The 22863-nt window shown below is 41.2% G+C and overlaps 1 protein-coding gene and 1 long non-coding RNA gene across 9 annotated transcripts in view; one reads left to right on the top strand and one right to left on the bottom strand.

The window, feature by feature from the left end:
* LOC117576619 (uncharacterized) overlaps positions 1-5088 on the top strand; it is a 91148-nt gene extending 86060 nt beyond the window's left edge. For all 5 annotated transcript variants that reach the window (XR_004572970.2, XR_007954889.1, XR_004572969.2 and 2 more), the window contains one exon: positions 4963-5088. This is a non-coding gene — a long non-coding RNA (uncharacterized LOC117576619). The remainder of the gene's footprint in view (positions 1-4962) is intronic.
* Positions 5089-7810: 2722 nt separating this feature from the next.
* Positions 7811-22863, bottom strand: part of LOC117566000 (BTB/POZ domain-containing protein KCTD5) — a 69741-nt gene continuing 54688 nt past the window's right edge. For 3 of the 4 annotated variants that reach the window (XR_007955037.1, XR_004571952.2, XR_007955039.1), the window contains 2 exons: positions 21577-21651; positions 7811-8043 (listed from right to left, as the gene is read on the bottom strand). The gene's annotated coding sequence lies outside the window, so the exon portion shown is untranslated. The remainder of the gene's footprint in view (positions 8044-21576; positions 21652-22863) is intronic. The other variant, XR_007955040.1, reaches the window with a different exon arrangement.

The following is a 22863-nucleotide window of genomic DNA, read 5'->3' as shown; positions in this document are numbered from 1 at the left end:
TTGAAAAGAAGTAGAATCTATTCTGAGCTTGACTTTAAAACAAAGAAAACTCCGCAATAACAGAACAGACTGCATTGTGGATTAAGTTCCAAATTAATTCAGAGTACAATTTAAGGTGTGAATTGTGAAGATTATTTGTTCTTAACTAGCAAGAATCGCGATGTGTGGCCATCGCATCGATAGTTCAATTAGTCGAGAAAAGAAGCAAAACTTATTCTGAGCTTGACTCCAACAACTACTAAAACCCCGCAACATCAGAGTAGCCTGCAGTGTGGATTAAGTTGCGAAATTATAGCCAGGCCATCGACCATCGGCCCAATCTCCTGACAGTGAGAGGCAGCCACTTGCTACAAGTGAAATTGTGCTAACAACTTCAATCAAATGCTTGCCACAGACAGCAGCAGCCTTTAAAAATAACCAGTTTCAGTTCAAGAAAGCGGCAAAAGTGAGGGACAAGGGCGAAACGGGAAAGAAGAAAGGGAAGTGGGAATCGGTGGAAAGCCAAGCGGGAGACGCCTTTAGAAACTAGTTTTCTTAGTTCCGCGTCAAGCTGATCACGAAGCTCCAGCGTTTGGCAATTCCCCACAAAACAACAAAAAAAAAAACAATTTAAGGTGGTAGAAGAGAGGGCACAAAGGAAGGGAGAAGAGAAGAGACGGGCGAAGAGAGGGGAGAGGGAAAAGAAGGGAGCACAAATCACACACTCACATCGTATGTTAGCTCAGATCTTTCTCGGCTCCCAATTGATCTTGACTTGTTCGCTACTCCTCGTTCTCTCTCTCTCCCTCTCTTATTCTCTCTCTATGCTATGACTTTTGTTGAGCAATGGGAGAAGGGATATAAGTGAAGAGGAGCCAGAGGCGGGAGACACGTTGCAGATGCCGAATTGCAGAACTCTTGCTGCCCATCGATCGCATCCTCGTCATGCTGCCTACTTCTTTCTATGTAGGTCGTTGCAATTTAATACTTGGATTTCATGTGTGCTTCGCTTCGGTTCGCTTCGCCTTGTCTTGCCTCTTTCTTCGATGTGTTGCATGCATTGCGTTGATTGTCCGGTTTCGGTTTCGTTTTCGGGCCCAGTTTCTGCATCGCTTATTTGAGTGCAACGCGGCTTCAAATCTTTTTTTGTTTTTTGTTTTTTTTTTGGGACATAGTAAATGCAGCCGGAGCACAAAATGCAAGTAATAAGCAGTTTGTCGACTGTCGAGTTTGTCGAATGGAAACTGGTTTGTGAATGCCACACATCTTCTTCGTTGCATTATAGTTAGCAATGCGGCATGCCACATCACATGATTAACTCATCAAACTTAGATGACCCTAAACCATGATTTATTGTTACTCATGTGCCACGTTATCCAGCAGAGGATGGCGAATAGTTTTAGGTTCGATTCGGAGTTGCGATGTTTGGCACATCGTTAAAATGTAATCGTATTCTGAAATACTTTTGGGCGAGAGACAGCTGTCCCTACTCCTCCTGTCTTTATTCCCCCTACACCCACACATACCCACACACACACACACTAACACATAAGCAAGCTTATCGTATCTCAATTTCTACTGTTTCTCATGCGTCATGTTCGTCGAATAGTTAATCGGCGTTGGCAATGGGGAAGGCGACAGCAACAGCAACAGCGAGGAGAATTTCGCACAGTCCCGACAGCGTTAGAGCACAATCACACACACGCACACACACAGAGACACACACACACTGTCACACATGTGTGAGCTCGTTGCCAGGATTAGTGGCGTGTGCAACACGTGGCCATCCAGTCAGCGAGACCAAGCAGTGGTGAAGAGGCAGGGAGGGTAAGCAAAGGCAGCTCTCTGCTCTACTCGAACAGTTGACAGGCTGGATAACAAGGGGCCTGGCCCAGACCTGACCGCAGATGGGGGAGGGAGACCGAGAGGGAGGCGGATGGGGAGGAATGGCTGCTGCCATGACAGCGTTTAGCTAGTGCTCAAGGTCAGCCATCAGCCAGCAGAGGACAGCGGACATCGGGCAGCGAACAGTGGAGAGAAGACTGCCATGAGGCAAATGGGCATTGGATTTCGGTCCATTTGCAGCAATTGAGATTGAGAGAGAAAGAGAGAGAGAGCTCTATTCGGCTCGCCCACAAGTTAACACAGTCGTCAGTCGTATAACATGTTTGCCGGGACCTGGTCAAGGCTTCATTCAGCACAGCAAAGCAACAGACCAACTTGCAACCTGTTGCAGAAAGTTTTAAGAGCACAACAAGCAAGCACATCATCCATAGCTTGGCGAAAGCCAAAAGAGAAAGCTAAGCGCTTGAAAATCCTTTTTTCTTTTTCTACCTCGCATCTTTTCTTTGCGTTTGTGTTAAGTCAACGCAGGCAACAACAAGAACAACAATAGCATTTGTAGGGCATCGATTGGACTACTAACGACCCTTTCCTAGTCTATCTCTACAGTGAGAGAAAAGAATCAGTTCCAACTTTTCATTTTTTACTTAAGAGTGGACAAAGGTTAAAGAAAGAATAAGTTCCAACATGACAATCTTTTACATGAGAGCGAGCAACGATTAATGAAAAAAGTGATTGCTATTTTCGAAGAGATCGAAATTCTTATATCTAGAAGTATAATAGATAAACCCGTTTTTAGACGCGCTACCCATAGGGCAAAAGGGTATTATTATAACTTTGTGCCTCTATAAAATGTATCTAACAGGCAGAAGGAGTCATCTCCCACCCTATAAAGTATATATATTCTTGATCAGCATTAACAGCCAAGACGATGTAGCCATGACTGCCATATCTGTCCGTCTGTATGAACGCCTAGATCTCGGAGACTATAAGGGATAGAAATATGTATAATTGGTTGCATTGGCTGACAATGTGATATATATATTATTACTCTATAGTATATTTTGAATGTAGTACTTTATCGATATACCAAACGCAGCCTTTAGTATATTTTAGTATATTAGCGGTAATATGTTGATATATTTTTAGACTGCTTTTGATGATAATCTAGTATATAGTGCAATCTATGGTATATTTTGAATGTATTTGGTCATAGATATACCAAATTAGCCTTTGGTATAGTTTGGTATCTTTGCGGTATATTAATTTGCTATATTTTAAAATGAATACCGCACAGTTTAGCTTTTATTGACAATGGGTAGCGGGTATCTCACAGTCGAGCACACTTGACTGCAGCTTTCTTATTTGTTTCTCTCTGTGCCGTTCAGTCATAGATAGAAGCCTGGACCTGCTTAGCCCCATGTGTAGCATAGGGATAATGCGAGGAGATGGCCTCTGGCCAAAGAGCAGCTGAAAAAGTGGGAACCCTGCTTACAGGTGGTTGCCAGTTGCCTACAAGACTTAGGAGAGGAACAAGCGGCTTTGTTAGGACCCCAATTAGTTGTCAATAACAAGATAGTAGACTAAACTTTGTGTATTATATAGTTCAGCTATAGGGAGAGTAGAAGAAACATGTTAATTCCATGTGATGCCAAAATGTTCTGTTGTTGTGTTGTGCTGGCAAATTCGGCCTCAAGGTCGACTTGCCACACATCCATTTCCATTTCCATTGTCATCTTTCCACATTTTTGTTGTTGTTTTGTTTTTGTTTTTTCGTTTTTTTTTGTGCTGCACGTTTGACTATTATCATTTTTTACCTGTAGACGGCGCCTTTCATTTGTTTCCGTTGCGTATCCTTGAAATTTTCACATATTTTTTTGTTGTCGCTCGTTCATTTTGACGTAGAAATTTATCTGTTGCCACATTTTCACATGCCTCTTTTTCCAAACGATTTCTGAGCAGCTGTTGCTGTTGTTGTTGTTGCTCTTGTTGTAATCTTTTCTCGTTCCGTTCATGTGGTAACAGCGAAAAAAATTGCCGAGAAAAAGAAAAATCAACAGCAGCAGCAGCAGCAGCCGACGCTTGCGTTGGCGTTACCGTTGGCGTTGGCGTCGACGCGACGCGAAGGCAAAAGGAGCTGGATGTGAAAACGAAGTCGATGGAATAAAAGCGAAAGTTTTGTCTACCCACATGAGGAGCGAGGAGCCTCAGACAGAGTCGCCGCCAAAGGAGGCACAGTTAAAGGAGGCACTCCAATACACCAATACACAGAAGCTGTGCTGCCAGCGACGACGCCAACGTCAACGCTAGCGTCAACGCCAACGTCAGCACTAGCAGAACTGCGCACGAACATTCACGTTTCTTTCATTTGGTCTCGTTCTCCTCTTTTTCTTCTTCTTGTTCTTCTTATTCTTCATATTTGTATTGCCCTTTCGAGCTTTCTTTTTTCTTTGCCATTGCCGCTGCCTTTGCCGTTGCCTTTGCTTTTGGGTGGCTGCAGACGCTTTGCTTGTCTCTGCCTCCTCCTCCTCCACCTCCTCCTTCGTCGCAGCAGTTACTGTTATTTTAGTCGCTTGGTTTTTTCCATTTTCTCTCCTGGAACTACTCTTAGTGAACAAGTTTCAAACGTTTTTTATGTTTCAAGAGAACGATTTTCGCGTCACCCACGCAGATTACTCTTTATCTATATTTGTGCTCTTAACCTTAAGAGCACGATTCACTGAGCCACTTGTCTTTCGCTTACTTTTTTGGTGGAGGGTGCGAATGGCACAATCTGATTTATAGGTGAATAGTTTGTGCTACCCACACACACACACACACTCACACATAGACACTTTTGTGTGAATCCGTTTAGAGTTTGGATTTCTATTTTTGCTTCTTGTGCGCGTCGTCAAGCGGGTCAAATTGATGTGTTAACTGTACATTGCGAGTGTATTGTAGTTTCAATTATTCTGATTGTTACCCTAGATACACCCAAGGATCCTTCTATCATAGATGTTACTTAATAAATAAATTAAACCCAATCAAGGACTTTTCATTTTAGCACTTAAACATTTGACCTACAAAACTATATCATTTTTGCAACTATTGTCTCTTTTATTAGACTATTTCATAAAATCATTTTATCTCTATTATTTGCAGTTACACATGATGTCCAAAGGAATAACTTTTGTGAGGCTGCCAATAAATTCAGTATAATTTTCAAAATGTTAAATAAAATACATTACACTTAATTTCCAAATGTACAATAAAATGTTTTTAAAACCATTTCAATCCGTGTAAATTCTTTGTTTCGAAAAGCAATTTCGTTTTCTTTCCATATCTCGGTCTTAAGGATCTAGCAAGGACACATATTATAGTAACCAGGTAAAGAATCGGTATCGATTTGCATTCAAAGATTTTAATTATCCATGAAAATAAATATTCTAAATTTTTCAAAGGGAAGTATAGAAAAATGGCAAATTTGAAAAATCCACTGTATCTCGGCCATTTGAAGGACGATCGTGATGTCCTTTGGCACAAGGATTTCTCTTTTAAAGAGAATCTGAGTGGTGCACTCAAAAGGACGAATATCCTTACAGGAGCCGAGATAAAAGGACCTTTTTGCATAGAGAAAATTGCGTATATCTCGGTCATATTCTGTCTGATCCTTGCGGGTCAAATGTCAAACGAAGTCCTTTGTTGAGAGCTATCCTCATGTCAAAGGACATTCCAATCGTCCTTGCGGTTCTCTAGATATCCTGGAATTTGTGATTTCGGGCGATTTTCTTCGGCCCCCGGACTGAAAAATTACAAGAGTTGGATCCTTAGATGACCCCATATTTTTTTGATGCCAATCGATGGAGTTGGTCCTTGAGATCCTTGCAAAACAAGTCCTTTGAAAATGTGAGAGGATATGGGCGAGTTATAGCTTGTTTTCGAAAAACGACCACTACGTGCACCCTCAAAGTATGCTACAATTTTTTTTTTTTTTTTGTGGGGCGCTAATTTCAAATTTGTTGAAAATAACCGTTAAAATTACCTTTTTTGTGTTTTTTTTTTTGCCATATCTCGGTGAAAACACACAAGATCCTGTCAGGATAACTAAATTATAGGTTGACACTCAAGAAATTTCAGGATATGCCAATAAAATTCACCTGAAATTTTTCAAAGGGTCAAGTATAGAAAAACGGCTAAGAATTCCAAGAATCCACTGTATCTCGGACATTTGAAGGCCGATCGTGATGTCCTTTGGCACAAGTATTATCCTTTGGAAGAAAAACTGATTGGTTCACTCAAAAGGACGAAAATCCTTACAGGACCCGAGAAAAAAGGACTTTTTTGTATGCAGAAAATTGTGTATATCTCGGCCATATCCTGTCTGATCCTTGCGGGTCATATGTCAAACGAAGTCCTTTGATGAGAGCTATCCCCATGCCAAAGGACATTCCAATCGTCCTTGTGGTTCTCCAGATATCCTGCACTTTGTTATTTTCGCATGTTTTCTTTGGCCCTCGGACCGAAAAATTACAAGTGTTGGATCCTTAGATGACCCCATATTTTTTTGATGCCAATCGATGGAGTTGGTCCTTGAGATCCTTGCAAAACAAGTCCCTTGAAAATGCGACAGGATATGGCCGAGTTATAGCTTGTTTTCGAAAAACGACCCCACGTGCACCCTCAAAGTATGCTACAAAAATTTTATTTTGTGTCAGGCGCAAATTTCAAATTTGAATTTTGTAAAATAACCGACAAAAAACGAATATGCCTATAAAATTCTTCTGAAATTTTTTCAAAGGGTCAAGTATACAAAAATGGCCAAAATATGAAAAATCCACTGTATCTCGGCCATTTGAAGGATGATCGGGATGTCCTTTGGCAGAAGGATAGCTCTTTTAAATACAAACCGATTGACATACCATAAAGGACGAATGTCCTGTAAGCAACAAAGTTACAAGGACTTTTTTGTTCAGAGAAAATAGCTCATATCTCGGCCATATCCTGTCTGATCCTTGCCGGACTAGTGCCAATCGAAGTTTCTTGGCAAGGACTATTATCCTGCCAAATTTCATCCCAATCGTCCTTGCGGTTCTCTAGATATCCTGGAATTTGTGATTTCGGGCGATTTTCTTCGGCCCCCGGACTGAAAAATTACAAGAGTTGGATCCTTAGATGACCCCATACTTTTTTGATGCCAATCGATGGAGTTGGTCCTTGTGATCCTTGCAAAACAAGTCCTTTGAAAATGTGAGAGGATATGGGCGAGTTATAGCTTGTTTTCGAAAAACGACCACTACGTGCACCCTCAAAGTATGCTACAAAAATGTAATTTTTCTGTCAAGCGCTAATTTCAAATTTGAATTTTGTAAAATAACCGACAAAAAACAAATATGCCTATAAAATTCTTCTGAAATTTTTTCAAAGGGTCAAGTATACAAAAATGGCCAAAATTTGAAAAATCCACTGTATCTCGGACATTTGAAGGACGATCGTGATGTCATTTGGCACAAGGATTTCTCTTTTAAAGAGAATCTGAGTGGTGCACTCAAAAGGACGAATATCCTTACAGGACCCGAGATAAAAGGACCTTTTTGTATACAGAAAATTGCGTATATCTCGGTCATATCCTGTCAGATCCTTGCGGGTCATATGTCAAACGAAGTTTCTTGATGAGAGCTATCCTTATGCCAAAGGACATTCCAATCGTCCTTGTGGTTCTCCAGGTATCCTGTACTTTGTGATTTTCGGATGATTTCCATGGCCCTCGGAGTGAAAAATTACAAGTGTTGGATCCTTAGATGACCCCCTATTTTGTTGATGCCAATCGATGGTGTTGGTCCTTGAGATCCTTGCAAAACAAGTCCTTGAAAAATGCGGCAGGATATGGCCGAGTTATAGCTAGTTTTCGAAAAACGACCCCCACGTGCACCCTCAAAGTATGCTACAAAAAATTAAATTCTTTTTAGGCGCCAGTTTCAAAATTGAAATACCCTGAAAAATGAAGTCCGTGTTAAGGTTGTAGGTACTATTATTGACATTGTTTTTATTGTTGGTTATATTTATGATGAACTTATTTAATAACTTATAAAAAAGTATTTTGGGATCCGACTTATATTAGTTTCCTTGTGAATTGCATGTTATCACAGCATTTCTACTGCTTAGAATATTGTAATAATTGTGCGAAACGAGAGCCAGAAACCAGGTGAAAATCAAATTCGTGTAGTTGGGGTAGTTGCCATCATCCTGAAAAGAAAATAACATTTAACAATAATTAAAATCAGATGCAAATACGGAGTAAATTATTTATAAGAAATATTCATAGTATTTGCTCTATGCTCACAACAAAAATAAAGATGGGTCACCAGAGGACCAGAGGGAGGGAGGTGAGCTACAAGTGAATTCAATGTCATGCAAAAAACCGAAAATGAATTAATGCACCCTTACTTGAAGCCGGCATATGAAACATACACGCCCCATCAATTGTGATGAGGAGGTGGAGCTGGAGAGGAAAAAGGAAAGAGACCAACCAACAAAAGAAAGAAAATAGGAAAACGTGCGGCATTGCGGCGTTGTCAAAAAGAAGCAGACCAAATGTGCAGTCATCAGAAAAAGTTACACTACAAAACGAAAGAAACTGAACGTCCTTCACAGTGTTTTCTGCGTTGAGGTATGAGACGAGTCGAGTCGAGTCGGGTCTGTTTGGGTCGTGTTGGTTTGTGTGCGCGTTGCATTCGGTTGGAGTGGGTTGTGTTGGTTGGCTGAAGCTGAAGCTTGGGCGCCACCTGTTGGTCATGACCATGGCAGAGACCATGGCACAGGCATCGGAAGTGGGACTGACTGCAGCTGCATTCCCGCGCACAAAAGAAACAAGATTTGCAATGTCAACAAACAACAAGACCAAGCCAAAAGGCTCGCTCTCGTCCTGCAGTTAAGCGAGTAGCTGAACGTGGAGACCCCCTCAGTTGGTGTCCCTAACTCAATCCAACCTTTCACCATCCATTCACAAGCACTGCTGCACACGCTGTGGAGACACGAGTATCAGGCTCGCAGCTTGCAGCAGCAGAGAGTAGCCAAAGCAGATGCAACGCAACTCGTTAAGGTGTGTGTGTGTGTGTGAGGTTGTTTAGTGTAAGAAGGAAAGTCGATGTTCAAATGCCCTTCGCAGCCTGATTAGCTAAACTCATTTCATCAGAGGAATAGATGGACACATAAAGATAGTTAGCTACGCTTTCGTGACTGGATTAGTTACGAGAAAATCACATTCAGGTTGGCTTTTCTACTCTCATCTACTCGCATATAAAACTGACCATTCGTTTGTAATTTAGTTGGCAATACTTCTGCATAAAGACACTAAAAGTGAGTACAATGCATTCCAATGTACGCACAATGTGCTCAAATATGCATTCCATTCCACATTTCCCATTCTCCATTCTCCACATTTTGCGCATTCTGTTCGTACTCCGGAGTCCGGATTCTCCATTCCACATTCACATTCACATTTGTATAGAGGGATATGCGAGTGCTCTTATGTGTGTTGTTTACATACGCGATTTACAGTTATGTGGCCCACAAATCGGCATCAAATGCGCTTAGCAAGCATCATCTGAGCACCATTCGGGCAGCTGTGGATCTAGAGCTGGATCTGCATGCAGCATCTGCACAAATCTCCAGTTGGTCATGAATTATTCAACAGTTACCACGCATTACGCATACGCATTCCTACACTTCCATTCCCATTCCCATTTTCTTGCCTTTCGGTTCCCTTCCCTGTCCTTCCGTTCCCTTCCCTACCCTTCATTTCCTTTCCCACTTCCATTCCAAATCCACATTCACACTCACACTCTCTTGTGTGAAACTATGGCATACAATTTGCAACTTTCAGCAGCGAATGTTGCTTCGAAATTGACTACGCTCCGCGTTGCTCCTTGCCACACACCGCACATGCGTATGCTGTTGTTGTTGCTGTTGGCGTTTGGCAAATCCTTTTTATGTCCACATTATGTAGTTCGCACGCATTTGCTATCTACGATATGGTCCCGTGTTGGGGGAGGTCACATTTGGCACACATCGCGACGACGCGGGCGTCATTCAATTCCATTTGCCGTTCACCGCAGTTGAGTGGAGGGAAGGGGAGGCAAGTGTGTAGGGGGGGGAATCGGAGTGCGAAGCGTCGTCATTCCGTGCGCCATATAACCCAAGTTCAATTACCTGTTACAGCCGTTAGATGAATTTCTACGGCCAGAACATGCTCCGACTAGTTGAGCGCAGTTCTCCTCCCCCTCTCTGGCTGTGCCACCCCCTTCTCACCCCGCTGCCCACAAGCACGCACACTCTATAGATGCCCCATATATGCATTACCATACGTGGGGCGCGAGTGTGGCAAGTGCTTTTGTGTTATTGCCACATTTCTCTGTGTTCGGTGGAGGAGAGAGAGAGAGAGAGAAAGAGAGAGGGGAGGGAAAGATGTGATGTTAAGGTTTTCTTGCTGTTTTTTTTTTTGAGAATATTTGAAATGTTTTTGTTCGCGACGAAGACGAAGAAGATGAAGAAGAATAACGACACACTTTGGCACGCATTTGTGATAAACATAAATGAGCTTAGAAATGAACCCCGGAGGATAAGGCCGCACACACACACACTCCCACACACACACACGCACACTCATGCATAGTGCAAAAGAGTAGAAACGAGGGTAAGGGGGCAATTCGAGCCAATACTACAGTTGGTATCAAGTATCAGGCCGAACACAACACAACACAACATTATACAAATGATATGACATTAGATAAGCCTAAGTGCAAATTGGCTTACAAACCGGGATTTGTCTGTTCGACTTTTTTGGCGCCCTTTGTTCTCTGTTCTTTTCTTGCTCCACACTCTGAAGAGAGAGAGAAGCAACAGCAGAGCACAGAACACAAAACACAAAACACAGAGCAAGGACAACATCAAAATCAACATCAGCATCAGCATCGACTTTCGACAGTTGCGTCTGAGCATCTGCATCTCTGCTGTTTGCATGAAGCACGCTTATCTCACTCGCCGCCTTTCACTTGCTGCACGACGCACGACGCACATGTGGCAAGTAGCAACTGGCAACGGGCAACACAATGCGCTGCATTTGTTTAAGGACACTAACTATATAACGCAATCAATGTCGAAAAGAAACAAAAAGAAAAAGCATAGTTAGCTCTTAATTTGTTCTATTAATAATATAAAAAGTAGTAATAAAAATATTAATCTATAATAATAAAGTAATACAAATATTAATATTCCATTTTAATATATTAATATTAATATGGAATATAATATTGATAGAACAAATTAAGAGCTAACTAAGCTTTTTCTTTTATTCATATTGGCCTAAACATTTTTACTTTCTTCATGAATGTATACTATTAATGTTAATAAATTAACGATTTGGTACATTAACAGGAAATTTTTCAAATATAAATAAAATATAGTTCAAAATACAAAATAATGTATAAAGTCGAGGCACATATCAATAGTAGACATTAATGATGTAAATGAATTTCAGCAAATAGAATATAGAAAAGAATTCAAGACAAAAAGAAATGCCAACTCAACTAAGAAAATAAATAAATACTTATGGTGCTATTATAATTCTATAGATAGTTTTAAGAAAAGAATTGACATCTATATATATATATATAGAAAAATTGATAAATATCGAACTAAAATATGAATGAGTTATTTATTATTTATTATATTAATATGTAATAATATAATAAATACTAAATAAAATATAAAAAATGACAATACAAGTGTTTATATCTTAGAGTCGAGGCATGTTTTCTTTTCAGTCCTATATCCTATATCCCACATCCCATTTCCCACCTTCTTTTAACCCAGTTTGTCACTTTCTATGTGAATGCGAATGCTTGTGCTTGTGTGTTTATGTTTGTGTTTGTTAAGCCATTCGATGAGCCTCGAACACACTTGAAGAATCCAGCGAATCCGCAACATTGAGTCCGCATTACTATTACTTTCGATATAATCTACGCCCCAGCTCTGTCTCTGTCTCTCTCTCTCTCTGTCGCTATCTCCGTCTCCAGCTGAAGCAACAAGGCAAGCAAAAGCAACATTTTCAGCCTGTTGAGCATTTGGAAGCGAAAGAGAAATAAGGAGAGGGGGAGTAGAAGAGGGAGGGAAGAGGCTGTAGTTTATTAGCCACATTGATTTTTATCACGTATTAAGAAACATTGTGAGTCCTCAATGTTAATGCGTAAAGAGAGAGAGGAAGAGTGAGAGAGAGGAAGAGCGAGAGAGAGAAAGATATATATAGAGAGAGTGGGAGAGAGAGAGAGAGAGAGAGAGACAGAGAGGGAAAGAAAGAAAGAGAGAACACAATCTTCTCTCAACTCTATAATTTGTCAGTTTCTCCTCCTCTCTCGGTTTGATCGTAATTTGCATGTTGTTGTTGCTGATGTTATTTTGTGGTTGCTGCCGTCGACAACAGCCACCTGTTTGCTGGCTTCAAGTCGAATTCTTATTGTGCTGCCGAGCGAGTTCTTTTGCGTCCTTTTGCTGTGGCGCTGTCATCTTTTTGGCGCCCCAGAGAACGAGCCATCGATGCATCGACATCGTCATCGGCTTCCCCCAAAAAGTAGCAAAGAATCACCGTAGCCGTAGCCGTAACCGTAACGAGTATGCGACCCGTAAACCGCCATCCAACATTCCATTCCAACAACAACAACATTCATCTGCCGCCAGCCGCCATTTGCCACTCGAAATCCGCAATCCGTGATCAAAAAGGAACAAATGTTTGCAAAAAGCAGCAGCAACAACAACAACAATAAAGCAGAGTAAAAGCAGACACAAACACACACACACACACATACACGGGAGGCAAGGACATGCGAAAAAATTGCCAAAAAATTCGTCCTTGCTTCGTTGCAGTTTCTTTTTGAGGCAGCGCGAATGTCGTGCGAACGGCGAGTTGCTGCGACTCGCAGCTTTCTAAAACGAAAGCAAAAAGATGCAGCCGCCAAACACACACACACACACACACACACAGAGAGACACACACATACACACACTCACATGCAGCGGGGATTGGGATTGCAAGGAGAAAGTGGCCGACGGAAGACTGGGCAAAAACGGAGGAGGAAACCCGGACAGGAGACTGAGACTCGAGAGGTTATCGGCATGAATGATTGTGATGCGAGTGCGAGTATGAGTGTGAGTGCGAGAGTGTGAATATGAATGTGAATGCGAGTGCGAGCGAATGTGTGTGTGTGTGGCGCCTTTTTTTGCGCCTTGTTCTTCGTTGTCTTTTTGGCTGCTTCATCTTTTGTTGCATACTTTTTGGCGAGCTGCGGCGGCGGGCAAATGGGGGCCGAACATCACCTTTCAACTTCCTTTTGTTGCACAGCTCGTTTTCTCGTTTTCTGTGCCATATTCCTGCTGTTGATGTTGCTGTTGATGTGGATGTTGCTGTTGCTTCAGCCAGTTGTTGCTCCAGTTTCAGCTTGTTGTTCCTGTTGCCCTTCCCCTCTTGTCTCTCTGGCTGCTTCTCTTCTCTGCTCTTGTTTTATCTTCGGCATTTGCCACCATTTGCGGGGCTTGTTTTGTTTATGGTTAGATGCGAGTTGCATGTGCCCCACGTGGACTGGACACACACTCACTTATTGACTTTTTCGGCATTGTTTTGTTGCTTCTTCTTGCCTGCAACATTTCTCTTTTTTTTCGCTTTGTTTTATTCGTCATTCTATTTCTCGTTTTGCAAACAGAAGTTGCTGCACATTTCTTTTTTTCTCTTTCTCGTTTTGTTCGTCATTCTATTTCCATAAGTTGCTACACTCCCCCCCCCTTACCCCCCTGGCACCATTCGGTGTGTGGCAATTGAATTAACCGCCTCGCTTGGTGTCCTCGTTGTTGCTTTTGAGTCTCGCTTGAGCTCAAGTGGACAATGGCGTCAACATTGTGGCCGATTTCGTGGCCGAGTGAATGCTCTGGCAATTGCTTTTGCTTTTGCTTTGGCTTGCTGCATGTTGCACGCTGTTTGGCTGCATGCACAGAGAGACCTCGTTGCCGTTCTCCATTCGTCTCCATTCCAGTTCATCGTCGAGTGCACAGATTTGTTGCGCTCCCTCGCATCCCATTTGACCGCCTAAATGCCCAGCTGAGGAATACTGAAGCGTGTGCCTCACAAGAGTCCTTGAAGCGTGTCGCAGTCCGAAGGATGAGGAGGAGGAGGAGGAGGAGGAGGGGCAAGGAAATGGAACTCAGACTCTTTACTAGAGTTTGTTTGGCTTTGGTCCGGTTGCATTTGCAAACATCACTGATATATTAAATTGCATTAAGGTCGTCCTTATTATTTATTGACTTGATTGATTTTAAATATGCAAAAAGCTCTGCTGCATTTCAATATTTGCCTTTGGCTCCGATTCCGATTCCAATTCCGATTTCAATTCCAATGCAAAACGCAAAGGCAACAAACACAGCTTGCAATTAGTGGCTCCGCTTCATAGCTGATGCATCAGATGCAACGTGCAACATGCAACCAGATCCTGCCACAACGAGTCATCTATGGTCGGTCGGTCGGTCGTTGCTTTGCTCCTTTTGCGATACGTGAATTTCGTGTTTAATTTGCTGTTTGCATTATCCTTCCTTTCACTTCTTTCCCCCCCACGGCAAATATGTATTTTTGTTTTTCGCTGATGCAATTTTGCTAGTTCGAATGAGATGCAAAAGCTGTCGAGAATCGAGAATCACGGGGGCAACTTTGCCTGATTAAACATTCATTCATAAGCAAAGTGTGTGTGCTGCTGCTGTTGCTGCTGATGTGGTTGACTGGTCGAGTGGACACTCGGTTCATTCACTTTATACTTCACTACAGGATCACAGATCACAAACGAGCAGAAACCAAACACAGCTCAGTGAACCGCAATCACTCAGCATTCACTCTTCGCTCTTTAGTCTGATGTATTCCCCTCTTCCAGCTCTCAACTCTCGAGTGGAAACACTCGCCTCACTTATGTGCCTCGACTTTTAGCATAAAGATGTTTCATTCGGTTCATACCCTCCAATTCCCAAGCAACTACACTCTACAAGATTACAGATCAGAAGCAGACATTTGTCACTCTTTAGTCTGTTCCATTCTTCTCACGCAACTCTCAACTCTTCACTCTTCTTTCTTCACTGTTTAGTCAGTCAGCTGAATTTCAATTTCTCTCTCCTCATCACTTTTATCTCTTCACTCTTTAGTCTTCCGTGTCCTGCATTCTTCTCTCGCAACTCGCAAGTCTTAACTCTTCACTCCTTAGTCTGTTGCATTCTTCTCACTCAACTCAATTCTTCCTTCTTCTCTCTTCACTACTTAGTCTGCTGCATTCCAATTTCTCTCTCATATACCCTAAAAAGTATGCTGCTAAGATTTGCCTTCCTCGACTTTATAGCATAAAGATGTTTCACTCGGTTCATTCCCTCTACTTGTCGAGCAAGTACACACTATAGATCGAAGATCACAAATAATTAGAAACCAGAGTCACAGCTCAGTGAGCTGCATTCACTCAGCATTCTCTCTTCACTCTGTTTCATTCTTCTCTCGCAACTCTGAACTCTTGACTCTTTAGTCTGCCGCATTCTTCTCTCACAACTCTCAACTCTCGAGTGGAAACACTTGCCTCACTCATGTGCCCCGGAAAGTATGCTACTAAAATTTGCATCCCTCGACTTTTTAGCATAAAAATGCCAGCAAACTATTTGGCAACAAGCTCGTCGGCGGCAACAAAGCGCGCTCAACAAAAGTAAAAAAATGCCAAACAAGGAGTTAGGAGCAAGGCAGTAGAAGGAGCTCCGAGCAGGGAGCAGGGAGCAAGGAGCAAGAAGTAACAAGCCTTGTGCATTAACCGACCGACACTTTACTACCAGGCAGGCAAAAGAAGAAGAAGGAGGAGGCTGCTCTCAAATATTTGTAAGCTGATGCAACGCGTATTTTTACGCTAATTGTTTCTTGTGACGACACTGCTGCTTCGCTTCTAACATGCAGCATGTAGCGTGCAGCGTGCAGCGTGCAGCGTGTGGCATGCAACATCAGAGCTTGCATTTTAATGCAAACTTTTTATTTTATTGAAGCATTAAAACGCATTTTTACAACCGAACCGACGATGCGCAGCAATATTAGCGATGCACAGAGTCACGCAGTCAGTCAGTCTGCGTTCCTTCTTTGAACCTTCTTTCTTTTAGCCAAAGTCCGCAAAAGCCAAGTCGCAAGTCGCAACTCGCAGGTGGAGTTCAGTTGAAGCTGAAACTAAGGCAGCAACAGCAACGGCAACGGCTTGCTTGATGGTCCATTAAATACAAAGATTTTTGAAAAATTACTACATTCACTTTACTGACTTGGCCCTAACAATGGGCGAGGAAGAGTGAAAGGGGAACGTAGGGTAAGGGGACTGAGAGAGAGAGATCGGTGGCTGCTTTCGGGGGGCAACTAGAAACGGCTAAAGGCTGCCGCAGGCAAACAACAAAGTTGTAAAAATTGTTTCGTTTTTAAGCAGCGTCGCGGGTGCCGCTCAGCTGCCCTTCCCCCCTCTCCTAAGACTACCCTTAGAGAGAAGGTGGAGAAGGGAACGGAGCCTCTACGCGAAGGCGGTAAACTACAGTAAGTTTTACAGCGACGCATAAACTGCAGCAACGCCAGCATCCGCTCTTCCCCCACTCTCCCTCACCCCCCTTGGCCATTACTCTCTTGTGCTGCCATTAGCAATAAAAAGGGGGGCAAGCTCAGCAGTTGGGGAAGGCGCAGAGAGAGAGAGAGGAAGGGGGAGTTATAGCCGTCGAAGATTGAGTTATGTGCGTTTCGACTTTGTTTCGGCCACGGGCGAGTGAACGTCGAGTATTGGAAGAACGGGAGCGGGAGCGGGAGAGGGGAAGAGGGGGAGCGGGCGAGTGTTGAGGAGCAGCGCGCGTTGTTTCGGCAATATAACCGTAATAACTGAATCGTTACAATCGCGCTGCTCATTTTTAGTTGCCGTTAGAATACACACATTTCTGGAGATGGAGAGAAGCGGGGGGAAAGGGGAGAAGGGGGGAGGCAGCCGGCAGTTGCAGGTCATGAATTTGCCATTTTACAGCCTCGTATTTTTTTGTGCTTCGCTCTCCCCTCTTCCCCCACCGCATCGCATCGCATCGCATCACATCCGAAGTCTAAGCTCTTATCCCGTGAGCTGATTTTTCGGGGGGCGGGGGTCGTGGGGTTTGGCAACCCTAGAAATAATAACGCTTAAACTTTTTAGTGTTGTCATTAAATTCCTCGTGTAAGTTGCCCAAAGGGGGTGGCAACGCTTACTGTGGTGAGAGCGGTGCAGAGGGGGGCGGGGAGCTTCTATGAGTACGTCGTATCTGTATCTTTGTCAGTGCGTGTGCTTGTTTGTGTTTGTGTTTGCTTGTTTTTATTTAACATTTTTAATGTCGCTTCGGCCGCCGCACACTAACGCCGCTTGGCAACCCTACAACTCCCCCCCATCACCCCTCTCCCTCCCCTCTATCAACGCACATCTGCAGGTCTATAAATTTCGATATTTACTTTTTATATTGCAAAAATTTTTCTGCTGACGGAATTACGGAAATTAAAAACGAAATGACGCTGAACCCAACTGAGAAAACAGAGCCAAGAAAGCAGGAAAGAAGAAGAAGAATCCTCTGCGTTGCGCTCAGCGCTCATGCGCGCCTGTCTCTGACATTTGAGGCTGCTCTAGTTCTACCTCTGCCCCCTCTGCCCTCTTCTTTCCACTTGCCACCTTTGGCAACTTTCCTCAATGCCTCCGCCGCTGACTGGCTCAGCCGTTGCCACTTTAGTCATAAAAGAAACATTACCCGTGCACTTTTTAATATCCCGCACGGTTTTAACTTTCCTTCCCCGCCCCCCTCTAACCACACCTTATTGGTCTTTACTCCTCGTGTCAACGTCAATGTCGTCCTCAGAAGCTGCTCACTTTTGCCGCCCATTTAATCGCAACGCTTAGAAACTTTCAAATGAATTCTCCCTCATGCATACGAGCTTCACTTAATCTCATAGCAAAATGTTGCCTTTTTAATTACTTTCACGTTACTTTATCATCTATTCAGAAGTGATAAAACGATAGCGGAAATATCTATTTAGAAAAGAGTTAAATCGTGCGGAACTGATAATTACATAGATGAAAATGTATAAAAAAAAACAACATTTCGCATTTGTGATTTATGTAAATAAATTTAGAAAGAATTCAGGACATCCATAAAATATCAAATATTTTTTAGAGAAACTAGGACAGAAATAGATTATGTCGTCTAAACTATTAAGAGCTACTCTTAATCTCATAGCAAAATGTTGCTTGTTTTTTACTTTATCAGCTATTCAGAAATATCTATTTAGAAAAGTGGTAAATCGTACAGTATCTGATCATTATTTTAAGGGGAGAAAAATGTAATTAAAAAAAACTATGTATTTGCATTTCTGATTTATTTCAACAAATGTGACAAGGAAAACTATTTCGTATTTCCAATTTAGCACTCATAAATTATCAAGAATTCGTAGCGAAACTAGACTATTGAATGAAGAGAAAACTTAACGAATGGAGTGTTGGTAAATTGAGTTAAGGAGAGAAAGAGAAACCCTTACAAATGGAGTGTTGGTAAGCGTAAGTAAAAAAGAAGAAACCCAAAACACAACGCAACTCGCTCCGCTTTACTATGAAAATAATAAATTATGAGAAACTATAATAACCATTGCTCTACTAGATAATTATAGATATAAAATTTTTGAGTTATACAAGACTAAGGATTTTAAGAAATAGAAATAATGAATTCACCTGAGTCGTCAGTCAGTAATATGTAGATTAAAAGAGACATAGTCTATGTGAACTGATAAATATAGAACATGGCCCTTTTTAAATCGAGAAATTGATGAGCAAAAGAAGTAAAGGAAATTACTGTACAGATTCATAGAATGCTAAAAGGATAGATCGATAGAAGACACTTCACCTGAGTCAGTCAGTGATAAATAGATGAAAAGAGAGAGATAATACATCTGTACTGATAAATATATAACATAATCCTGTCTAATCGCGAAACTGAAGTGAAAGTGAATGGAAAGAGTGAAGGGAACTCCTATTTGGATTCATAAAATGCTAGAAGACACTTCGTGGAAGTCGTTGTATCTATTCAGTCAATGATATATAGAATAAAAGAGAGGTAGAATCAATTTTTACTGATAGACCTCAATCCTTTTAAATCAAACATTTGATGAACCGAAGTGAGCGAAAAGAGCGAGGGGAATTCCTATATGGATTCATAGAATGCCAGACAGAAGGATAGAACGATAGAAGACATTTCACCTGAGTCCATTCAGTCAGTGATATATAGATGAAAAGAGAGAGATAATACATCTGTACTGATAAATATAGAACATAATCCTGTCTAATCGCGAAACTGAAGTGAAAGTGAATGGAAAGAGTGAAGGGAATTCCTATATGGATTCATAGAATGCCAGACAGAAGGATAGAACGATAGAAGACATTTCACCTGAGTCCATTCAGTCAGTGATATATAGATGAAAAGAGAGAGATAATACATCTGTACTGATAAATATAGAACATAATCGTTTTTAATCGTGAAACTGAAGTGAAAGTGAATGGAAAGAGTGAAGGGAATTCCTATATGGATTCATAGAATGTTAGAAGACACTTCGTAAACGTCGTTGTATCTATTCAGTCAATGATATATAGAATAAAAGAGAGGTAGAATAAATTTTTACTGATAGACCTCAATCCTTTTAAATCGAGAATTTGATGAACCGAAGTGAGCGAAAAGAGCGAGGGGAATTCCTATACGGATTCTTAGAAAGCCAGACAGAAGGATATAACGATAGAAGACACCCCAATTGAAGTGTCCTTTTTGGTGGTCACACGGTTTAATTACTTCGAGGAGAAGTGAAGATGTTTCACTGGGGACGTGTCGAATGTGTGGGAGACGAGAATGGGAAGGGAAGGGGATGGGAAAGGGGAGACAAAGTGTCTTACGATCTCTGCAAGTGGTTTGAGAACAATCGTAATGGCAATCTCAATCAGAAGTTGGAGTTGGAGAGTTGGAGTTGCAGTCATCGAGGCCATCTAATTTCTAAATTTATGGTTTTTCGCATAGTTGTAAACTGTAAAATGTGAATAATGGCTGAATACAGAGGCAAGGGGGTTGTTGTTGCTCGATGGATTACACTCTGCTTAGGGTGGGTGGCTGGCTATATTATATATTTTTGGTATAATGTGCTCTATACTCCGGCGGACTGAATGCTGAATGTTGCAGTTTTACTGTTTACTGTCCCGTTGGATGCTGCGCGTGTATTTTGATTTGATTTTTACGCCCCGCCATAAATTGTTTAGATGAGTTTTTTAATCGAAATTGTTGGAAATGACTTAGGTAGGCGCATAAAACGTCTCTCTCTGGAGTCGCTTTCCACTTCCACTTCCCATTCAGACATTTCCAAATAAATTTCGCTTATGCGATTTACTTGGGCCAGTTTTTCGTTTTCGTCTGTTTCGACTGTTGGTCGACGTCGCCTTCTCTCTCTTTTTTATATGGCTTATAAAAAGTATATTTTTAATAGGGCGTAAAAGTACTTGGTAGTTTGCAGCGGGGGAGCTCAAGTCAAAGGGATGGCAATGCATTGGGGGAGGGGAGGGGAGAAGCGGGCAACTATGCGGCTTTCTTCGCAGGTAAAAAAGAAAGAGAGCTGAGAGAAACAGTTGCAGTCACAGACTTCGACTTTGACTTTGGATCTCAGTGGTGTCCAGCGAAAGAGAGAGAGAGAGAGAGAGAGAGAAGGGGCTGGGGGAGGAGGAGGAGCGGGCTCTTCATTTTTACTGGCGACAGCAGCACGGCTCATAAACGTTGCCAAACTTTGAACTTGATGGTTTTCCTGCTACTGTTTCTGTTCCTTGTTCCTTGTTCCTTCTTCTGCCGCCTTTTACGGTCGCTTTCGATGTGTTCTCATGTGGTCGCTTCTCCCTTCCACCTTCCACCTTCCCCCTGTCCAGGCCTAACCATCGCCATCTCCATCGCCAACCACATAAAAAGATACATTTGCAGGCACCCAAACGACGCATAAAACGCGTTACTTTCATCCATGAGCGACGTTGATGGGCTCATAAATGCCGCGAATGTGCATGAAACGCGTATTTTTCTACTTTTTGATGATTTTGAAATTTTGTATGCGTTGAGTGCCGTTAAGTATACACACACACACACACACACTTCTATATATGTATGTGTGTGTGTGTGTGCTTGGGCACCCGTTAACGGTAACCTAACCTCAAACTTGCCAGCAACTTCCTCTCACCCTCTTCTCATCCTTATTCAGTTTGCCGAATTGTTTTTAATCCACTGAAGAAACAGAAACTGAAACAGGAAAACAGGCACAAGGCACAGCTCAGGACTCAGCGCAGGACTCAGCTCAGGACTCACTCGACACAGCAGTTGCTGTAGCCATAAAAGTAATATGAAATGTCTCATTTTTAGAGCTTCGAAATAAAAAAGTTATCGACGCATTCTGTCAGCCTTACTCTCCATTCCTTTCCCCTTCCTTTCCTCTTCCTTTACTTTCCATCTTGGCAAGTTTTCATTCTCGATTCTCAATTCTCGTTGCTCGTCTCTCGCTACTCGAGTCTCAAGTGACTGAATCACCAATTCACTAATATTCTAACATGAGGCTTAGTCTTCCCTCAGCTCAGTGAATATTTTAGTTGCGATCGATCGATAATAAAAGCAAAACTTGTCACTCACCGGAATCTTGTTTTATCCTTTCTTAAGCGTAAATTATCGTGAAGAATGCAAAATTCCATGTTCCGTATTTTAAGTCTGCAATGAAAGTGTTGCAAATCTCTCATTAGTTTATAATGATTAATATCAAAATATGGAAAAATATATATATATAAGTAAATAACAGATATGTTTCATTGACTATCAAGAATAAGTCAAAAAACAGCGATCATCATAAATATGGAAATGTTAACTTCTCTAATCTAATCTAATCTAATCTCTAGCTCACACAATACACCGACAATTTAACTACAATATTCAATTTATTAAGAAAAAAGCATAAAAGTAATTAACTAAATTTTGAATTCAAATAATAGAAGTTCAAATTATATAAATTGAATTAAAAACCTAATTAGTTGCTAGTACTCATTATATTTATCTCTAGGTTTGCAAAAAAATGCGAGAATGCCCGCTAGCTAATACCAAATAATATCCCGAAAAAATACTAAAATATACCAAAGGCAATATTTGGTATATCGATGGATTACCATATGCGGTATTATATCAACTAATTTACCGGTATATCGAAGTAATATATTCGAAATTATTTCTCTATATTTTATATGTGCATATAGGTTGCTTTTAATTCCGATTTAAGATGAACGTTTGTCTTGTAAGTTTCCAAAATATTTGATAAAAAATAGATTGCAAGACACAGAAGAACAGCAGTTAATTCTGACCATTTTGAATACCATAAAGCGAAAACAGTGTGGTATTGTTCTTAACATATAACAAATAATATACTGCAAAAAATACTAAAATATACCAAAGGTCATATTTTGGTATATCGATAAAGTGGTACATTCGAAATAGAAAATTATAGTTACAGAATATACTTAACGATGTGGTATTTTCTTAAAATATACTAAATAATATACCGCAAAAATACTGAAAATATATATACCGAAGACATTATTTGCTATATTAATATAGTACAACTATGAAAATATGAAATTGTAGCTATAGAATATATTTAACAGTGCGGTAATATTCTTATAATATACCAATTAATATACCGCAAAAATACTTAAATGTATGGTAATGGCTATAATTGATATGTATATTGATATAGCAATACACTCTAAATCTAAAATTATAGCTATAGAGGAGATACTAAATAAAACAGTTTTTATGCTTTCTCTGGTGACTTCTCCATATAAAAGTAGGTAAAAACTTGAAAAGATATTATATTATATTTAGGAAAGCTTTTAATCCACATTCTCGAATTAAGACAAACATTTGGCTCCCAAA

The sequence above is a fragment of the Drosophila albomicans genome, chromosome X (genome assembly GCF_009650485.2).
Source record: "Drosophila albomicans strain 15112-1751.03 chromosome X, ASM965048v2, whole genome shotgun sequence".
Lineage (NCBI taxonomy): Eukaryota > Metazoa > Arthropoda > Insecta > Diptera > Drosophilidae > Drosophila > Drosophila albomicans.
Note: the sequence above shows the minus strand (reverse complement) of the source record. Positions and strands in the feature narration are given on the sequence as shown.